Source organism: Paroedura picta, chromosome 7 (assembly GCF_049243985.1).
Source record: "Paroedura picta isolate Pp20150507F chromosome 7, Ppicta_v3.0, whole genome shotgun sequence".
Lineage (NCBI taxonomy): Eukaryota > Metazoa > Chordata > Lepidosauria > Squamata > Gekkonidae > Paroedura > Paroedura picta.
In genome coordinates this window covers 18,557,599-18,578,572 of record NC_135375.1, presented here as the reverse complement: position 1 = coordinate 18,578,572, position 20,974 = coordinate 18,557,599, and the positions used below count along the sequence as shown (strand labels likewise).

General features: G+C 46.7%; 1 long non-coding RNA gene across 2 annotated transcripts in view; it reads right to left on the bottom strand.

Moving 5' to 3' along the window:
- Positions 1–3,136: 3,136 nt before the first annotated feature.
- LOC143842136 (uncharacterized) overlaps positions 3,137–20,974 on the bottom strand; it is a 40,516-nt gene continuing 22,678 nt past the window's right edge. Inside the window, exon 4 of one of the 2 annotated variants that reach the window (XR_013232995.1) lies at positions 3,137–4,107. This is a non-coding gene — a long non-coding RNA (uncharacterized LOC143842136). Of the gene's footprint in view, positions 4,108–16,116; positions 16,210–20,974 lie in introns of those variants that run through there. The other variant, XR_013232996.1, reaches the window with a different exon arrangement.

Sequence of the window (20,974 nt, the reverse complement as noted above, 5' to 3'; positions counted from 1 at the left end):
TTGTAGCTGCTTGGCAGGTAGCTGTTTCAATAGTGCACTCCCAGGGAATCAGCGTTGTGCATTTGCGCATTCGTACTCAACTCAGCCACAGATCGCATAAATCAGTCACAAATAAATGCGGTTAAATACAACTCTTGTATGTTTGCCTTAGCCGCACTAGTGGCTGCATTTCTGTTTGAATTGGCAGCATTTTGGGGTACATGTGCAGTTGTGCAAGAAACAAGCCCCGACGCCAAACTGTTTGGCAGGCATTTTGAGTTGCTCGTTGCTGAACAGGCCTGGAGATCAGTTCACACCTGATTGTCTCAATCGAATTTGGTTAGTGTTGCCACATCCCGCTGACAGGCTCCCCATCACCGCCGGCAAACAGCTGGTCAGTCGATCAGCACCAAAGAACTTGGGGGAAACTTACCTTGAAAAAGAGGGAGACCCATCTAATGTGCAGGGACATGTCTACGTTCCTGCTCACACATCATCCCATTCGGGATGTCAGGGTGACGCTCTGGCACTTGGGCGAAAACTCTATGTCAGAAGCCAAATTGACCATAGAGTTTTTGCCCAAATGCCAGAGCATCACCGTGATGTCCCAGACTTCTAGATCATGTGTGCAGCGATGTAGTCACATTTCTACACATCAGGTGGGCTCCCTGCTTCTCTCAGCAAGCTGCCCTCCTCTGCCAGTTGCCAGGTGGGACCTAACAACACTAAATGAGGTACGTTCAACTATTGAACATATTAGCTGTAAAATTTGCAGTGCTCATTGACAGCCATGCCAGGCACTGGATAGAAATCTCCATTCAGTTGCCATTGCTCAGCCTCGCCTACCCGAAAGGGTGTTCTGAAATGTCTATTGCATGTGGCTAGACTGGAGGGGGCATCCTTGGACCAGCTGGCCTGGGGCACTCAAAAGCCCTCAGGCTGACCCAGTTCTCCCTTCCAGCACCCCCATACAAAATACTATCTCTCAACTTTGCCGTCTGAGAGCAGTATATTTGCTTTCTCCTATGGCTGACAATTCTGGGTTGGGAAATATCTTTATTTATTATTTATTTAATTGTTGAATTTATATACCGCCGTTCCCTTTGGGCTCACAGTGGTTTACAGAACAGAATCTTGAGAGGTAGTGACTAGAGACTAAGGAGGGCAGGGCTTGGGGAAGGGAGGACTTCAATGGGGTTTAGTGCCCTAGAGCAGGGGTAGTCAACCTGTGGTCCTCCAGATGTCCATGGACTACAATTCCCATGAGCCCCTGCCAGCAAACACTGGCAGAGGCTCATGGGAATTGTAGTCCATGGGCATCTGGAGGACCACAGGTTGACTACCCCTGCCCTAGAGTCCACCTTCCACAGCAACCCATTTTCTTTAGTTGAATGGACCTCTGTTGCCTAGAGATCCGTTGTAATTCCAGGAGATCTCCAGCCACCACCTGGAAGCTGGCCACCATATTATTTCCCCTCCCCTTTTAACCCACATTGCAACCTTAAAAATTGGATAGGTTTGCCTATGGGGAGTAGGCCAAGCATTGACCATTGGGGCAGACTAGGGACTTGAGCACAAGAGAGTTTCAGATGGTAGCCCTGTGGTTGCAGAGCAGGTAGAATGGAAGTCTGTAGCACTTGTAGAGGCCAGCAAGATGTTGGGACTGTGAGCTTTCAAGAGTCAAAGCTCCCTTTGTCAGGGATCTGGAGACCCCCGCCCCAGTAGATTGATGGTTCCAGGAACAGAATCAATACACTGGGTCTGGAATGGTGACCCCAGAGGGAATGACAGCCTCTGGGAGTGTCCATAAGTGTTTCGGGACCGGAACAATGGTCCCTGGACTATTGAACATGAGGATGATGATGATAACAATGATGCTAACAATAATATTCTTATAACCCGCCCTTCCCCTGGTTCCACTCCCATCTCTGCCACAAATCTGCTACCAGGTGGTCTTAGCAAGCCACTGCCTCAGCTCCCCATCTGCAATCAGGGGACCATAACACAGACTAGCTTTATGTGGTTGTGAAAGGACTGATGAACGTATCCAAAATCCTTTGAGCATGATAAAAAAAAAGAGCACGTAAGTACATTTGATTGCATATGAATTATTGTATATAAATGTCATTGCTAGCTAGATACCGATCAAAACAAGGCTTTAAGAGGTCAGTAATGTGACGGTTGCCTGGCAATGGCATGGCTGTGGTGCTAATTGGGCCCGCCCTTTAAAGCCACAGTTGTGTTGTCTTCTTCATAGAGTCCAAGAACACGAGGAGTAGAGGCTAGCGTCAAGGAACTGGCAAGGATGTGAAATCGTTTTGAAGATTTGTTTGCAACCCCCCCCCCCTTGTTCTCCACCTTGTGTTCTTTGAAAAGCAGAGGATTTTGGAAAACTTCACCACAGCTTAACTTTCTCAGAGCTGACAAAAAGAAATTACTGGTATAAATTAGTTCGTGGGGAGGCTTACCGCTCCCCTAGAATGTGTTTGGATGCCAACAGAGAATGATTCCTTTCTCCCACACTCTGTTTTACAGATATACTCCTTATTTCCCCCCCCCTTTTTGTTATTCATTCTGGGATATTTGTATCAAACATCAGAAAAGGGGTTGGTGGGGGCTGTGGCACATTGGTGGCCCCTGGATTATTCTGACCGGCAATAATTCCCCGGTGTCTCGGTCCGAGGTCGTTCAACAGCTGCTTCTTCCTGATCTTTTTAAGCACTGATGCTGGGGACGGAACCCGGGACCTCCTGTCTGCTAAACAGATGCCACACCATGGGGCTCTGGCCCCACCCACCTGAACATTCCCTAGCCAGTCTGGTGTGGTGGTTAGGAGGGCAGACTTCTAATCTGGTGAACTGGGTTTGATTCGCTGCTCTTCCCCCATGTGCAGCCAGCTGGGTGACCTTGGGCTCACCACAGCATTGATAAAGCTGTTCTGACCGAGTAGTAATATCTGGGTTCTCTCAGCCTCACCCACCCCACAGGGTGTCTGTTGTGGGGAGAGGAAAGGGAAGGTGACTGTAAGCTGCTTTGAGCCTCCTTCAGGTAAAGTGGCATATTCTTCTTCTGCCTTCCCCCTATGGATCAGGGCCTCTCTCCTCCCCCCTTTCCCTCTTTCATTTCTTTCCTTTTTCTTTCTTTTCCCCTTTCTCCTTTTCTCTCTCTTTGTATCTCTCTATCTTCATCACTCTCTTCCTTTCTACCTCCCTCTCTCTTTGCTATTTCCCCCTCCCCCATTCTAGCGCCCGTTGTATCAGCTACAACAGGCTTCAATTCTAGTATATCATCATTGCAGTGGCCTCAACCAAATACCTGGTGGAAGAGCTCCGTCTTGCAAGCCCTGCGGAACTGAGAAAGTTCCTGAAGGGCCCTCAGCTTTTCCCGGAGCTCATTCCACCAGGTCGGGGCCAGGACTGAAAATATTGTGAGCACTGCTTAGGTAGGGGATTGCCAGCTCTAGACTGGAGATTTGCACATAGAGTGTCCTTGGTCTCACCACAGCATTGATAAAGCTGTTCTGACCGAGCTGTAATGAGTTACATAGAGGGCAAATCTGGGAACTCCGTGGGAGCAGAGAAAGGGTAGAGAAAGGCGGTATCTAAGAACCAACTCTTCTTCTTCTTCTTCTTCTTCTTCTTCTTCTTCTTCTTCTTCTTCTTCTTCTTCTTCTTCTTCTTCTTCTTCTTCTTCTTCTTCTTCTTCTTCTTCCAGCCACGCACACACTCCGACACGTTCACACGGGTGCCGCTTCTACATGACCTCGCTGCTCTTTTTGCCACCAGCCAAGCTGGGAGATAGTCGCCGCTTCGAAACGGCTTCTCTGTCTTTCGCCAGGAACAGCACTGCTGTTTGCGGGTTTCATCCAAACCTGGTTGGCCGTTGTCATTCCTGCGGCTGGGCTCAGCAGCCAAGCTGTTTGTCGTTACAGCAGATGTTTCCCCTTTCTGTGGGAACATTTCGGAGTGTGCTTTTACCCCACTCGAGTGAATGCCAATATCGCTGAAGTCCAAAAGTAGTGGGTGTAATCTCCAGACTGTGTAGAATGTAGGGGGGTGGGGACGGAGTGGATACCCTTGGATCTTCTTTATTTCGTGGGCTGGAAGTCCCGGGCTCTGGTTTTGATTTCTGCAAAAGAGATGGCATTGATTTGTCTGCGGTTGTGCTCACGGGGGTAGATTGGGTGGGGGGAATCTTGCCGAGCTTTTGTGGAGCTGGGAATCAGGCAAGATAGGCCCACTTGAAGCAAGCTGTTTATAGCAAATAAATCAGGAACACAAGGATTGGTCCTGGACGTGGGAATGAAGACGCTCGGCGTTCCCATTTTGAGTGATTTCATATTGCATAGTTGAGCGGACTTGGCTCGGGAGCCCGTAGCTTTCAAGCTATTTATAAGTACGTAGCATTTCTGCATTTCTATGTGTTACGGAGCTGTTTCTTAGCTAGGCTCCCCAAGGCGATTGGCGAGAGGGGCTGATAGGGACCAATTTAGAACTGTGAACCCTCTGAGGAAATTCGCATTTGACCCCTTCTGACCCTATCAGATTTGAACTGGAAGTCTGGTGGTGGCTGTCCGTCTCATTTTTGTCTCCCTTGGCCTTTCTTGTTTTGTCCCCCATTTTCATTTCCAGACTCTTCTTTTTTTCTCTTGTCTGTTTCTTTTCTGTTCATGTTCTTGAACAGTTTGGTGTAGTGGTTAGGAGTGCGGACTTCTAATCTGGCATGCCTGGTTCGATTCTGCGCTCCCCCACATGCGACCAGCTGGGTGACCTTGGGCTCACCACAGCACTGATAAAACTGTTCTGACCGAGCAGTGATATCAGGGCTCTTTCAGCCTCACCCACGTCACAGGGTGTCTGTTGTGGGGAGAGGAAAGGGAAGGCGACTGTAAGCCGCTTTGAGCCTCCTTTGGGTAGAGAAAAGCGGCATCTAAGAACCAACTCTTCTTCTTCTTCTTCCTCTTCCTCTTCCTCTCCTTCTCCTTCTCCTTCTCCTTCTCCTTCTCCTTCTCCTTCTCCTTCTCCTTCTCCTTCTCCTTCTCCTTCTCCTTCTCCTTCTCCTTCTCCTTCTCCTTCTCCTTCTTTCTCACTCTTTCTCCAAGGCCCCATTCATATGACCAGTTCCAAACTGGTATGGGTGTGCTGATTATTCCCAGTCACATTTAAAGGATGAAACAGTATGGGAGTCATAGGATCATAGGGATTATTATCATTATTATTATTATTTGATTTATTACCTGCCACTCCCTGATGGCTCGTGGCGGGTTACATAGATTAGGATAAAAACCCATAGAACCCTAATTAAAAACCCCGATGAAAATTACAATCAGTAATCAGATCCCAAAGGAAGAAGAAGGTACGGTGGGGAAAACCATTCATAGAGTAGCAGCAGCCCTAGCGATTTTAACTGAATATTAACTATTTATTTATATTAACAGGTGTATTCTATACCAGTAGATGTAAACCACCCCAAGAGGACTAGTTCAATAAGGGCAGTCTATTATTGCAATTAATAAATCATAGAATCCTAGACTTGGGCGTGACCATAGAGGTCATCTAGTCCAACGAGGAGCAGGGCCTTTTAATCCCTGGCCCCAGCCTGGTGGAATACGCTCCCTGGCAAGATCTGGGCCCTGCAGGACCACGGACAGTTCCTCAAGGCCTGTGAGGCCCAGCTGTCCCACCAGGCCCATGGCTGAGGCCGAAAAAGAGTTCTTGAAATCCTGCTCAAAACACCAGCCAAATTGCACCTGAGCCTGAACGTTTGAGCTCTGTCAGCCTGCCTGCTATAGAACAGAAGCGGATAGAACTGTTTAAAGAGATACATTATGTTTTTGATATAAAGGTAAAGGTAAAGGTATCCCCTGTGCAAGCACCGAGTCATGTCTGACCCTTGGGGTGACGCCCTCCAGCGTTTTCATGGCAGACTCAATACGGGGTGGTTTGCCAGTGCCTTCCCCAGTCATTACCGTTTACCCCCCAGCAAGCTGGGTACTCATTTTACCGACCTCGGAAGGATGGAAGGCTGAGTCAACCTTGAGCCGGCTGCTGGGATTGAACCCCCAGCCTCATGGGCAAAGCTTTCAGACAGCTGCCTTACCACTCTGCGCCACAAGAGGCTTTTGATATATAAAGTATTATTGTTGTTGTTGTTGTTAGGTGCGAAGTCGTGTCCGACCCATCGCGACCCCATGGACAATGATCCTCCAGGCCTTCCTGTCCTCTACCATTCCCAGGAGTCCACTTAAGTTTGCACCGACTGCTTCAGTGACTCCATCCAGCCACCTCATTCTCTGTCGTCCCCTTCTTCTACTGTTATATTGTTTTATAAAATGTTGCTACTCGCCCTGAGCCCTAGGGGTGGGGAGGCTATAAATGTTGTTGTTGTTGTTGTTGTTGTTGTTGTTATTCCATTTAAACAGAAGGGTTACACAGTTATTATTGCATTGTTTTAATTGGGTAGCCTGTTACGTCTCAATAAGGAAGGCAGACTATGAAGGAAGAAAGTAACTCATTCAGTAAATAAATAAATATGCTAGAAGCCATGCACAAATTATACTTCCCTTCAATCCTGCTTCATTCTCTGGCACTCTCCCTCCTTTGCTCTTCCTTGGTCATGACACTGGAAGGGACTTCCAGGGTCATCTAGTCCACCCCCCTGCACCATGCAGGAAACTCACAACTACCTGTCCACCCACAGTGACCCCAAATAGAGACGCTACCTGCGGGGGGAGGTGGGGGCTCACCGCTGAACTCAGCTGTGTGTACGCATGATGGAGAAACTTGCAAAAGGCAGGTTCCCTGATCACATGCTGAGGTCACCGAGCAGGATGAATGCCCCATTGTATAAATGTGGGGTCTATTGTAGACCTCTGTCTGTATGCACAGAGGTCACGGAAGCAAAGAATTTTATCTTCCATGTGTTTCCTGCCACCCACCTGCCGCTTCAATCCTTCAAATGAAATAATAATAATAATAATAATAATAATAATAATAATAATAATAATAATAATAATAATAATATAGTTTTATATCCACTCTTCTCAGTTGAGTCAGGGCAGGTAGCAACAGATCAAACATATGATACACATGTAATTACACATGTATTACATATGATACACATGTAATAATTAAACAAATTAATTACATTTATTATCATAGCACTCCCCATAGCACTCCCCCTTATAATAATTGCTAGTGTCGTATAAACCAGGGGTAGTCAACCTGTGGTCCTCCAGATGTCCATGGACTACAATTCCCACGAGCCCCTGCCAGCATTCGCTGGCAGGGGCTCGTGGGAATTGTAGTCCATGGACATCTGGAGGACCACAGGTTGACTACCCCTGGTATAAACGACTCATATCCACCTGTTTCTTTGTTCTGCTTGCAGAATGACATTTTCACAGTTCTCTGGCTGCAAAAAGGCTCCAGTGGGCGTTCGTGTAGCCTGGGCTCACCTGACACTCGAATGGTCCATGTTTCTGGAACAAGGGGGGGTTCGGTTTGTGTGAGGGAGACGTTTTTGGATGGAACGGTCCTTGTTGGCAGCTTTACAAAGCAGCACTGCACACAGTTTTGCCTCAGCCCGGATGGGAGCATTCGGCAGGACAACTGGCTGAGTTGCCAGCATTGACTCACACTCACAGTTTACTGGCTTGCCAGCCTTCGGTATGCCCTTGAGCCATTGTGGGTGCATTGCATGCTATTTAACGCAGTTTAGTGGGAGCTGCTGTGGTGCAGTGGTGAAGAGTGGTGGGCTAGTATCCGGATGACCCAGGTTCGAATTGCCACTTGTGTTGTGGAAGATCACTTGGGCCAGTCGTACTCTCTCACCCTGACCTACCTCACAGGGTTGTTGTAAGGATAAAACGGAGGACAGGAGAAAGATGTAAGAAGGAGGAGGGCTGTTCTTTATATCCCACTTTTCCTTACGCAAAGGAGACTGAAAGCGGCCTACAATCGCTTTCCTCTCCCCACAGCAGACACTCTGTGAGGTAGGTGGGGCTCGGTAGACCTCTCACAGAACTGCTTTGTGAGAATTGCTCTAACAGGACTGTGACTAGTCAAAGGTCACCCAGCTGGCTGCATGTGGAGGAGTGGGGAATCAAAGCCAGCTCTCCAGATTAGAGTCTGCCCCTCTTTAACGGTTAACCACTCCAACATAGTGCTTTGAGCCTCCATTGGGGAGAAAGGCTGGGTGCAGATAAAGGTAAAGGTATCCCCTGTGCAAGCACCGGGTCATGTCTGACCCTTGGAATGACGCCCTCCAGTGTTTTCATGGCAGACTCAATAAGGGGCGGTTTGCCAGTGCCTTCCCCAATCATCACCGTTTACCCCCCAGCAAGCTGGGCACTCATTTTACCGACCCCGGAAGGATGGAAGGCTGAGTCAACCTTGAACTAGCTGCTGGAATTGAACTCCCAGCCTCATGGCCAGATATTCAGACTGCATGTCTGCTGTCTTACCACTCTGCGCCACAAGAGGCTCATATTATATGGGTGCAGATAAATGTAATTAATTAGTTACCACACTAATACTACCTGTGCTGCTTTGTGCTTGTACTGTCGGCTGCTTTCATCAGCCACACTAGCATTCCTCATATCAGCCCATGGTTTGCCTAAATTATGGTTGCCAGACAGCACTGCAAAAACACACATAATATCTGTGACCCAATCCCCCGAACATGCAGAACAGGCAAGGCTGGGATATGAGAACAATTTTGCTGGATGGATACTCTCTTTGAAATGTTCTATTATTTTGCATCATTGTAATCCACCCTGAGCGTCTGAAGAGAGGGAGGCATGTAAGTTCCAATATAAATAAAAGGAATAAAACCATCTCTGAGTGTCTCTTGCCTGGAAACCTTTATGCCAGCTGCGACTTATTATTATTTTGACAGATTTATGGTCCGGATTTGTAGTGTCCCAAGGGCAACTGATAAGAATAGAAAGTTGCAAAGTCTTCAGTCATAATTCTGAAGCTGGGGTGTTTTTTGGGGGTGGGTGGGTGGGGTGGGAGTGATTTAGGAGAAATGTTGAAGGTGTTGGGTGGAGGTTGTGGCCTGTCCTGTCTTGTCTTTCCAAACAGAAACATGCTCATAATACATGCTGTTTTTCTAATGCGGAGAAGTTGGGCCAGCAATTTACAGATTAAGCATGAGCTCTCAGTGACGTTCCTCTAGTATAAGGGTGGCCAAACTGTGATCCTCCAGATGTCCACGGACTACAATTCCCATGAGCCCCTGGGGGGCACATCTAGAGTTTGGCCACTTCTGCTCTATTACTATCCAGGACATAGCTTTCCCCTGTTGCAGATGGAGAGACACCTGCCATGAGTAATTAGGGCTGTGCTGCCATCTAGTGGCGTTTGCTTGTGCTGGTGAAAATCTGGCCTGGTATTTCGGCTGAGGCTGTGCATGGGGAACTCTTTTTAAAAGGTAAAATTCCTCCACCACATGTGCCCCACCCCCAGTTCAGGAGAAGGATAACAAAGAGCCAGACTCCCTGCATTTCCTTCCACCCAAAACAACTCATTGGAAGAATTTTTTAAAGGATTTACAGCATACCCTGAGCAGCCCTGGAGGGCAGGAGTTCCAGAAATGTTTTAGAACTTTGTATAATCTTGTGCCTCTTGTGGCACAGGGTGGTAGGGCAGCCGACATGCTGTCTGAAGCTCTGGCCATGAGGATGGGAGTTCGATCCCAGCAGCCGGCTCAAGGTTGACTCAGCCTTCCATCCTTCCGAGGTCAGTAAAAAGAGTACCCAGCTTGCTGGGGGGTGAAATGGTAATGACTGGGGAAGAGAATGGCAAACCACCCCGTATTGAGTCTGCCAAGAAAACGCTGGAGGGTGTCACCCCAAGGGTCAGACATGCACAGGGGATACCTTTACATTTACTCTACTAAAGGATTCTCCAGGCTGTGGGTTCATGTGTGCTACCATGGAAAGCACTTCCGTGCAGTACAGGGGTCTCCCTCTTAGTTGCCTTGGGCACATGGCACCTGTTGACACCCACCAAGCGTTTTTATTTTAAATCAAGCGGGTGGGGCAAGGTATGTCTTTTGCCCAGCAAGGCTTTTGATTGGCTGTTGGAGATATGACTGGCTGTACAATTTTCACCAGCACTGCTTGGACAGAAGCTGCCATCCCCCCCCCCCCCCCCCAGCGCTCTTTATTGTGTGACTGAACAGACGTGGTTCTACAAAAGAACAAAATCCACCATGTCAAGACAACACACAAAGAATTGCTGCAGTGTGAAGAAAAGCTGATATCAAATGCTTTGAAAGCACAAGCCATACATGAAAATGATAACAAGCGCCCTGGGAGTACAAGCATCCCTGAGCCCCCGGGGAAGGGTGGTATATAAAAATAAATAAATAAATAAATAAATAAATAAATAAATAAATAAATAAATAAATAAATAAGCAAGCAAGCAAGCAAGCAAGCAAGCAAGCTGTAGGGATGTCACAGGAAATCCCGAAATGTAAATGAGGACCCGGTAAATCCAGAATGATTCCTTACAGTCTTTTATAGCTTGAGAAGTTGTCGCTCTGGCATGAAAATATGAAGAAACATGTTAGGGTTGTGAATATTATCTAGATGCCTCTAGACCAGTGGTTTTCAACCTTCCTAATGCCGCGACCCTTTAATACAGTTCCTCATGTTGTGGTGACCCTCAACCATAAAACTATGCAAGGGTTCTTTCATAGAAATTAAACCCAAACTGACCAATGGTGTGAAGATCCATTGTTCATGACTGTATATAAATTGGCTTTTTCAGTTCAGTTCTGCCTCTCGTCCCACTATGCCGATCTCGCTCTTTTCCGCTGCTCCAGACAGACGAACGCTCTATCTCGATCTACCCCGCAAGGCTGTTGTGTAGATGGCATTCCCCCCCCTACCGGCCAGGCTGCTCGCCCTGCTGCAACCCCTGCGAAAGGGTCATTCGACCCCCAAAGGGGTCCCGGCCCCCAGGTTGAGGGGTCAAGGACTGGCCCAGGTTTGTACTTGGATGGAAGTTTAGGGTTGCTGCAGAGAGGCAAGCAATGATAAATGGAAGAGCCCTTCTTTTTGTCCCATGCCTTGGAAATCCTTGGGGGCTGCTCTCAGTCAGTTGCACCTTGATTGGGCTTTCCCCCACCTCTGCCATCCTGGCACCCAGCCCTTTCTTGAAATCTTGTGCTTCCAGACAAAATGAGGAGAGAGGAACACGGAAAAGAAAGTGGCTGCTTGGAGCCAGACACAGGAGCTGTATTTTAGGAGTTAAAGCAAAGAGGAGGGAGTGAAGAAAGAGGAGAGGGAAGAGAGAAGGAGGGGGGAAAGGCTATGATCTTTCCCCCCAAGCCCCAAATATTCCCCTAGCTAGTCCCTCTCCGAGTAATGTGATAATCTAAGGTAGGGGGAAGACACATCTGGAATTATGCGCTGCAGCATCCACATCCTGAAAGCATGCCTTTGTTCAAAAGGCAGCAGACTTAAGTTGGAGGACAGTTTGGCCAGGCAACACGTCCTTTTAATTTTATCCTGACCAAGTCTGCATGAAAGCACTCCAGCCGGGTCTTGTTTTCAGGAAGTGAAGGCTTAGCACCAAGAAAGAAAACAAAGGAAGGAAACCATCCAGGCTGGAGATTTTCATTAGTTATGGACCACAGAGGAGGACGATGCTATCTGTCTTGGGATTCCTTCATCATTTCTGCTTCTTGTGCGATTCTTCGACCTCATTTATAAGGACATACCATTCATATGTAACCAGAAACAGAGCGGGGGATGCTTCATTGCTGGAGCTTCTGTGGCCCTCCAGATGTCCATGGACTACAATTCCCATGAGCCCCTGCCAGCATTCGCTGGCAGGGGCTCATGGGAATTGTAGTCCACGGACATCTGGAGGGCTACAGTTTGCCCACCCCTGTTCTAAGTGTTGGTTGGATGCCAGGTTGTCAGGGGAACTGGCAGAGGGGTGGACAAAGACGACCCTGTCGGTTCTTTCCAAGAGCCCGTTTGGTGCTGTGGATGAGATCGGTGGCCGCTCATCTGGAGAACTGGGCTTGATTCCGCACTCCTCCTCTCCAAGCAGGCTGTGGGCTGGTCGCAGTCCTGTTAGAGCTGTTCTCAAAAAGCAGTCCTGTCAAAGCGCTCTCAGCCTCACCTGTCTCACAGGGTGTCTGTTGTGGGGAGAGGAAGGCGACTGTAAGCCGCTTTGAGACTCCTTCGGAGAACGAAAGGCGGGGTCTAAAAACCAACCCTTCTTAGAAGATTAAATAAGCTGACAGGGAAATGAAAAGTTACGGGTTCATTTTGTACAAGTGGGAAAGGAGATTCTAATCAAACCAGCCCGTTTTCAAAATCCCTTGCATCCCTAGAACTTGGTCCCAAAGAATGATAGCCTATTCATACACAATACGCTCAGGCAGCCAATCACACACGTGTAGCAACAGTCACACAGGACGATCCACAAGTGTGCTGTGACCTATTTCCTACACCGCAGGCCCCGACCTTTCTGAGCCTTTGTGCACCTTTAGATTTGCTGATACAGCATGGTGGATGCAGGCACAAAATGGCCGCCACAAAAAAGCGGAAACAAAATTGCTGCCACCATTTCTGTCCCAAATATACAAATGACAGGTATACAAAAGAACAAAATCCACTTTGTAAAGAGATTGGCTCTAGCATTTATAGAAACTGGAGAGCCGGTTGGCCAAATTATATTATCATAGAATCATAGAATCATAGAGTTGGAAGGGGCCATACAGGCCATCTAGTCCAACCCCCTGCTCAACGCAGGATCAGCCCTAAGCATCCTAAAGCATCCAAGAAAAGTGTGCATCCAACCTTTGCTTGAAGACTATTTGCTTGAAGACTATTATAAGGCATGATTTATGGTGACTACCATTCATGAAAATCTTTAAAGAGGGAATAGCCATTGAAGGAAGGGTGCTTACCTTGAAAACGGGTATTCTTAATCCGGACCCCGTTTTGGCTACCTTATTTTTGCATAATCCAGTCATTTTTGGCAATGCTCTCAACCTGATGCATGGATGGATACGAATGGACACTGAGAACCATCAGGGATAAATTTATTTTTCGCCTGTGCTTCCCTTTCTTTTCTTGTTTCGTGCTGAGATTAGTGGACCCCAACAAAAACTTTGTTGTGCAAGTGCTGAGAGCAGTGGTTCTCAACCTGGGGGTCGGGACCCCTTGGGGGGGGGTCAAATGACCCTTTCACAGGGGTTGCGGCAGGGCGAGCAGCTTGGCCGGGGGGGGTGCCATCCACACAACAGCCTTGCAGGGTAGATTGAGGTAGAGCGTTTGTCTGTCTGGAGCAGCAGAAAAGAGAGAGATCAGCATGGTGGGACAAGAGGCAGAACTGAACTGAGCAACCCCAGGAAAAAAAAAAACAATTTATATACAATCATGAACAATGGGTCTTCACGCCATTGGTCAGTTTTGGTTTAATTTCTGGGAAGGAACCCTTGCAGAATTTTATGGTTGGGGGTCACCACCACATGAGGAACTGTATTAAAGGGTCGTGGCATTGGGAAGGTTGAGAACCACTGGCCTACCACTTGAGAGCTGCAATTTTGGTCTGTGCTGATGTAATATGCTGTGAAAAAGCAAAAGTGAAACCAGGTATTCAATACCGGAACCCTGTTGCATATTGGAATAAGAAAACAACGTCTATGTGCAGCATTGAATATTTTCATTGGTTTTGCCTGCTATTGCAAAGTGAGTTTTCTTTCAGAGAAGATGAACCACCAAGAGGCATATCATAGATCAAATAGCTGGGAAAGTGCAGCTCACTGCCTGTTTTTTTCACTGCATTGCTATCTTTACAGATGATAATGCCTTAGCGTTATGTAAACAGCTTTTATCCCCAGGGCCTAGCCAGCGGGCATTTTATAAACCTCACGTATCTGACCCAGAACATTTCCCGTCAAAATCAAACGAGACGAAGACCAGCACAGCCGTGTACTTGGTGGCAACCTTCTAGAAACAGGCCCCTTAGAAGAAGAAAAAAGACCGATCATTTATCATCATGAACCCTTCCTCTCTCCAAAGACCCATAAAACTTCGCTTTAATATGACATCTGCTGAAATATTAGGCTGTCCGTACGTTCTAAGGTTTTGATTGGCCCCCTGGAGGGATGGAGAAGGTTCATATTTTCTACAGGCATAAATTAAATTGATTAAATCACGATTTGATGTGGGCAGGGGCGGGGGGGGGGGGAGAGAAAAGAATTTGAACCGTGTTCTGCAGCCGAAACTGTTCTAGAAATGGAAGGAGGGGAATAACAGATTTGAGGCATGGTGTAGCCTCTCTGCAAGTATTCATCTTGAGTCCCCAGTGTGGATTTGGGGCGAGTTTTTGATGATGAGAAAGATAGTGATGGTTTGGCAGGGACCCAGGGTTTGGGCTAGGGACCTCAGCCTAGTCAAGGCCTATCTGCGCTCAGCATGGGAGAGCAGAAGACATAATGTCTTCTTCCAATGCTCTTTCTGGGGAATTGAACAGAGAAGAACAATGTTCAATCCCTATGTTGGACTCAGGGAAATGCTAAGGCAGTTGGGAGGGGCTTGCTCTCTTCTATCCTCCGCCCCTACAAATGGCGTTCTCACTAGCGCAAGGACATGATGCTCTCCTTTTCACGAAAGGTAGTAACAGCTGCAGTCACGTAGATCAAGTGCTGCAAGGTCTCCTTGATGGTGATTAGCTCAGAGGAGAAAATAGTGCCTGGTAAAGAAGAAAAAGGTCTGGGCCCTGCATATTTAACCACTTACACCAAGCGGTCTCTCAGCTGAAGTTGGCTCCAGTGACATCTAGTGACACCAGCGGCCACGTGAACATCTCAGAACGGCTGTAGAACTCCTGGGGAACCTTCAGGGAACTCCAGGATTCCAGACAACCCTGAATGGGAATCCCTGCTTTATAGGGCAGCATGATATCTGCTGAGCTCCTTCTTCCTCCCAAACCACACCATTCCCAGGAATTTCCCAACCAGAGTTGGCAATTCTGCTTAGCTTTCTGGACTTCATTCTTCAATTTCTCCAGGGTTTCCAACTTCTGGAAAGATCCCAAGGAAAAAAAGAGGCCCTCCAGATCAGGGGTAGTCAACCTGTGGTCCTCCAGATGTTCATGGACTAACGCTGGCAGGGGCTGATGGGAATTGTAGTCAATGAACATCTGGAGGACCACAGGTTGACTACCCCTGATCTAGATCTTCAGTTGTGGGGAATAGCTCTAATAGTGTTCCTGCTTCCAATTTGGGGTGGGTTTTTGGTTCTGTTTTTGATATTCTGACCTGGCAAAGTATCTTCCTGAATGCCTGATGAAAAATCCTTGAGAACTTTTGCACTAGGGGAGAGAGAGCAAAGTTTCCTGATTCATGTGCACGTGGAACCTCTGTTGTGTGTCGTGACCCACCCGCTGAATATCAATATCATAAGATGGGGGAAAGGTGCAAACAGCTCCTAATCCTCAATATCGGGAACCCAGATGGCTAAAATAAATAAATAAGTTTGAAAAGATATTACTGACTTCATGCCTTTCTCCTGCTGCAGTTGATTGAACACACCTGGAATCCGCGAGAAACTAAAATGAGAAATGGCGGACCGAGGGATAGAAATTTTTACCAGAGGTCAGAAATTTGGCAGGCTTGAATTTGCCAGACTGGGATGGAAGTTATATACATATATTGTGATTGGTTGTGAGGAAACATTATGTAATCTTGCATTTTTGTGACTTTTTGAAATGTTGTATTATGAATTTTTGTATAATTTTCTCTGACTTCTTCACATATCATATGATCCTTTGACAATTCACAGTGTATATTGTATTTGAGAATAGTTTTGTAGAGTTTGTATATTGTTATTAAAATTGTTTGTATACTTTTTCAATGTGCATATTTTTTTGTATTTGAGGTTTTTTTGTGGTCCATTTATTTATCCCTTCTGAATTTTTCCACAACGTTCCCTGTTTTTTTTTTGTTAGACTGAGATGGAAGGCAATTAAACCATTTGCAGGGGAAGTCATCAATTACTTTTACTGAGTCTTAGCTCAACCAAACTTTTAAAAGGCTATTCAAAGCAATTGTGAGCTTGGGGGGGGGGGAGTGCTTGTCTTTCATCTCTAACCAACACCTGTTTGTTCTTCTCTCTGAAGCTTTGGCTTTTAAAATCATTATGAAGACTGCAGGAGGAATAGCCCCATGGTGAGTCAGGTGGGTCACCTTGTTGGCCTGAAGTAGAAGAACAAAGTTTGAGTCTAGGGACACCGTTAAGACCAATAAAGTTTTTTTTTCAATGGGTGAGCTTTCAAGTGCAGGCACATTACTGCAGACAATGAAATGGAAATCACCAGGTTATCTATATAAGGAGAGAGTAAATGAGCAGTGACCCTAGTAAGCAGCATCATGAAAAAAACAACGTTCTGTATAATGAAGGAGAAGAGTTGGTTCTTATATGCCGCTTTTCTCTACCCGAAGGAGTCTCAAAGTGGCTCCCATTCGCCCTCCCTTTCCTCTCCCCATAACAGACACCCTGTGAGGGAGGTGAGGCTGAGAGAGCCCTGATATTACTGAAGAAGAAGAAGAAGAAGAAGAAGAAGAAGAAGAAGAAGAAGAAGAAGAAGAAGAAGAAGAAGAAGAAGAAGAAGAGTCGGTTCTTAATGCCGCTTTTCTCTACCCGAAAGAGTCTTAAAGTGGCTTACACTCCCCTTCCCTTTCCTCTCCCCGAAGGAGTCTCAAAGCAGTGAGCCCAAGGTCACCTAGCTGGCTGCACATGGGGGAGTGGGGAATAAAACCCATCTCGCCCGATTAGAAGTCCGCACTCCTAATCACTACACCAAGATGTTTGGCAGTTTCAAGAGCCTTGCTAGAATAACAAGCTGAGTTAATAACCTGATAGACTTATAAAGCTGATAACCTTAACGCCCCAAAGGACATTAATATCGCCCAGTTCTAACAAACTGGTGATCCCTGGCCCTAAAGAAGTAAGTTTGGCCTCAACCAGGGCCAGGGCATTTGTTTGGGGCCAATGAACTTCAAGACAACTCTGAACTAACATTGACCAAGCTCCTTCTATATGGATTCGCCCCCAGGAAACCAAGATGAGATCTAAGCATGTATGATTTGAATATTGAAAGCTGCCCCGAGCTGGCATGCCAGGAGGGTCAGGGTGTAGATTGAAAAATAAATAAATGAACTCCTTAAATATGTAGTCTGTTGATTCCCATTTTGTTGTCTGAAGAAGTGAGCTTGTCTTATGGCGGATCAGGCCAATGGTCCATCAAGGTCAGCACTGTCTGCTCAGACTCCACAGTCTTGCACATCACCTCCTGCCTGACCTTTTTAACTGGAGATGCCGGGGATTGAACCTGCGACCTTCTGTAGGCCAAGCAGATGCTCTGCCACTGAGCCACAGCCCCTCCCAATAATACAGCCTCAAGAGAGCCTGATCCCATTTTGGGTGGCCTGTCCAATGAAGAGTAAGCAATCCTAGGAATACTTTCCTGGGAGTAAACCCCGTTGAATAAAATGAGACTGAATTCTGAGTAGACATGCTTATGCGTGATCCATGACAGTGTGGTCTGAATACTCCCATGCAGGATGCTGGACAGACTTGCTTTAAGAGGACAACTGCAGCTGGTCTAGAATGCCAAAGCAGACTCCTAAGTAGGTCTACTCAGAATCCTACTCAGATCTAGTAAATAAGGCTTACTCACAGGAAAGTAGTACTTTGCAAACTTGAACTGTGATCCAAGTAATGGCTTTGTTACTGGTAAAGGGGGGGGGGACTCATCTCTAGACCGCTGGCATCCCAATTTCATTTCTCTTTGAACATTTTTCTATCTCTTCCATTCAGTCATCCCAAAGGAGATCGTAAGAGACGGAACGTAACATTATCTTGCCGGCTACTCAGACGGCTGATAATAGCACTTGGGCTGCATGCACAGCTGCTGCCTGTCCTCCATAAAACAAGGGGAGGCGGAATCGGTGAATGCATGGGTTTGGAATTGTCTTGGCGGAATAAAAGCTGCGTTGGAATCATAATTTCACCTTTGCTGACAGATCCCTGGAGCACAGAATTCCCCCAGCTGTCGAAAGCCATTGCCTGTTGTTCTTTTACACTTATATCCCACCTGTACACTCAAGGCAGGTTATGACCGCTTTAAAATCTTGTAAAACAGCCATAAAATACCCATTAAACAATTGATGAAGGCAACAGCAGAAACGCACCAGCTGTATGAAGAGTCAGGTGGGAGGAATTTCTGGTTCGGTGCTCCTCAGTGCAAACAAAGGTTCCTGCTTATGGACAGCTTGATCTCAGGGCAGAAAGTGTCTAGCGTCCCCGCCTTCTTGTCTTGCTAGATTTCTAAGTGCAAGGATTTGGTGATTTATTTATTTTGGTTTTCTGGGGGAGAGCAACCAAGTGCTGGGAGCAGAGGTTAAAAAAACACACATTAGCAAAAAGCAGGGGAAATAAAATCATTCTTCTAGGAGCTTAAAAGAAGGATGCCAGGTGAACTGATACTGCATAAGAGGAGTTGGGTTTTTTTGTACTCCGCTTTTTACTATCCAAAAGTCTCAAAGTGGCTTACAATCGCCTTCCCTTCTTTTCCCCCCAACAGACACACTGTGCGGTAGGTGAGGCTCTGATAGAACTGTGCTATGAGAATAGCTCTAACAGGACTAGAAGAAGAAGAAGAAGAAGAAGAAGAAGAAGAAGAAGAAGAAGAAGAAGAGTTATTTCTTATATGCTCCTTTTCTCTACCCGAAGGAGTCTCACAGTGGCTTACATTGGCCTTCCCTTTCCTCTCCCCACAACAGACACCCTGTAAGGGAGGTGAGGCTGAGAGAGCCCTGATATTCCTGCTCGGTCAGAACAGCTTTATCAGTGCTGTGGCTAGCCCAGGGTCACCCAGCAGGCTGCATGTGGGGGAGTGCAAAATTGAACCCAGTTTGCCAGATTAGAAGTCCACACCCCTAACCGCTACACCAAGCCGGCTACATTTGGAGGAGTGGGGAATCAAACCTGATTCTCCAGATTAGAAGCCACCGCTCTTAACCATTACACCAAGTAGGTGGGATGACAGACTAGAAAAAAACGTCTTACTCCTAGTAGCCCATGTAGTCTGGTGCTTAAAGGAAGCCTGCTAGATCCTGGGCCAGCCATTAAAAATAGCCTAACCTTGTGTATTCTGTATTCAGAAATCTTGCTGATGCGTTTTCTCAACCAGCTGCAGTTTCCAGACAGTCTTCAGGGGCAGCCCCCCAGAAAGCATTTTGCAGCAGTCTAACCCAGAGGAGAACAAAGCATCAATACCTATGACCAGATTTTGCTTCTTTAGGATGCAGCACAGCTGATAAGCCACCAACTGAGGCCTGAGCTTCCATCTTCTCTTATGGATCAAGTGGCATTCCTACACGGAGAACCTGCATGGGTGCTGTTCTGTGTGCATGAGTCTGCAACTGTCTCTGACCTTTCACACCCACGGAATAATGCACTTTCAGGCCACTCTCAGTGCATTTTGTGTGAAAGGGCAAAATGCACTTGCAAATGATCACTAAAGTGCATTGGAAGTGGATTTAAAGTGCATTATTCAGTGTGTGTGGAAGTGAGCTAAATCACCTTTCTAATCCAGTGCCAGCGTGGTATAGACCAGGAATCAAAGCAAAGCTCTTTCACTTTAGAGTCCCTGGGTTGCAGAAATGAGGACTATTTTGGGGGCAGGATGTCTAAGGAGAAAGGAATCGTGCCACTGATAACAAGGCTCCCCTTTGATTGGACCACCGAGAATTGGAAGGGGACATTACCAACTATAATGTGGCTTAACTCGTTTGCCGAATCATCCAACAAGGAACTTCTCGGTTCCTGCGGCCCACACCCTTGTGGGTTTCATGGCCACACTTCGGCAAGATCCTGCCACGCTAGCTGGTGTAGTGAAGCCAGGCACTGCAAAAGAGCGCTCACGATTTCTGTGCAGCCAGAGATGTGGCAACCCTAACTCTGCCTAGGATTGTACCACTAGAAAACAACAATAGCTGGTGTCTGGATCTGCTAGCCTAGCAGTGTCTCACCATGGGCTCAGTGTACGTATGTGTGTGGGGGGGGTTCTGTTCCTCCAGTCTGGGAAGGTTACGTTCTTTTGCTCATCTGTGCTGTTTCGTTTCTTGCCCTTTGATTTGTGGGGTAGACTAATTCATCGAATCACACTGTTAGGGTTGTGTTGAAAGGATGGCACCAGAAGACGGAGGAAGCGGACATGTTATCTGCAGTTTGGCCTTGGGTGCTGAGAGGGGCACCTGAGTGTAACTGGGCTGGCTGTTCTCTTGGGAAAATCTTAAACCCACCTTTTCTAAGTTGGGGCATGTTAGCAGGGCCGGATTTTCCTATAGGCTAGCTAGGCTTCAGCCTAGGGCCTCAAGATCAAGAGGGGCCTATATTCCACATTTTTTATAAAGGTTAGTACCAATCACAACATGTTTCATTTAACATATTGATATATATCACAGTGATGATGTATTTTATTATCTCCCATGTAATTTACAAACTTAAAAATGGGAGGTGAAAGGGCCACATAAGTGGAATAGCCTAGGGCCTCTTTTCATGTAAATCCGGCCTGTCAGAGATGATTGTGAAATATTCCCCCCCCACCCTAGAAAACAGCTTTTAGAGAGAGAAAAAAAGTGATTTCCGTTTTATAAATCATTTTTTTCATCCTGTCACATCTTACTCATCTATACAGCCCAGAATAGGACTCCATTTTCTTCTGAAGTCTGATGTTAGTCTGCTGTGCATCAGATACGGAAGTTTTGCCATCATTGCATATTCAACCATCTTATTTGACCAGTCCCTAAGATCTGGCAGAGTTTCCTTCTTGCATCTTGATGCATACAGAATCCTGATTGGGAAATATATTGATCTGTATGTACCTAGCAAATCAGTTTCAGCAAGAAGCATCATAAGCCCTGTTCCGCTTTATCAATAAACGACTTTTGCTGA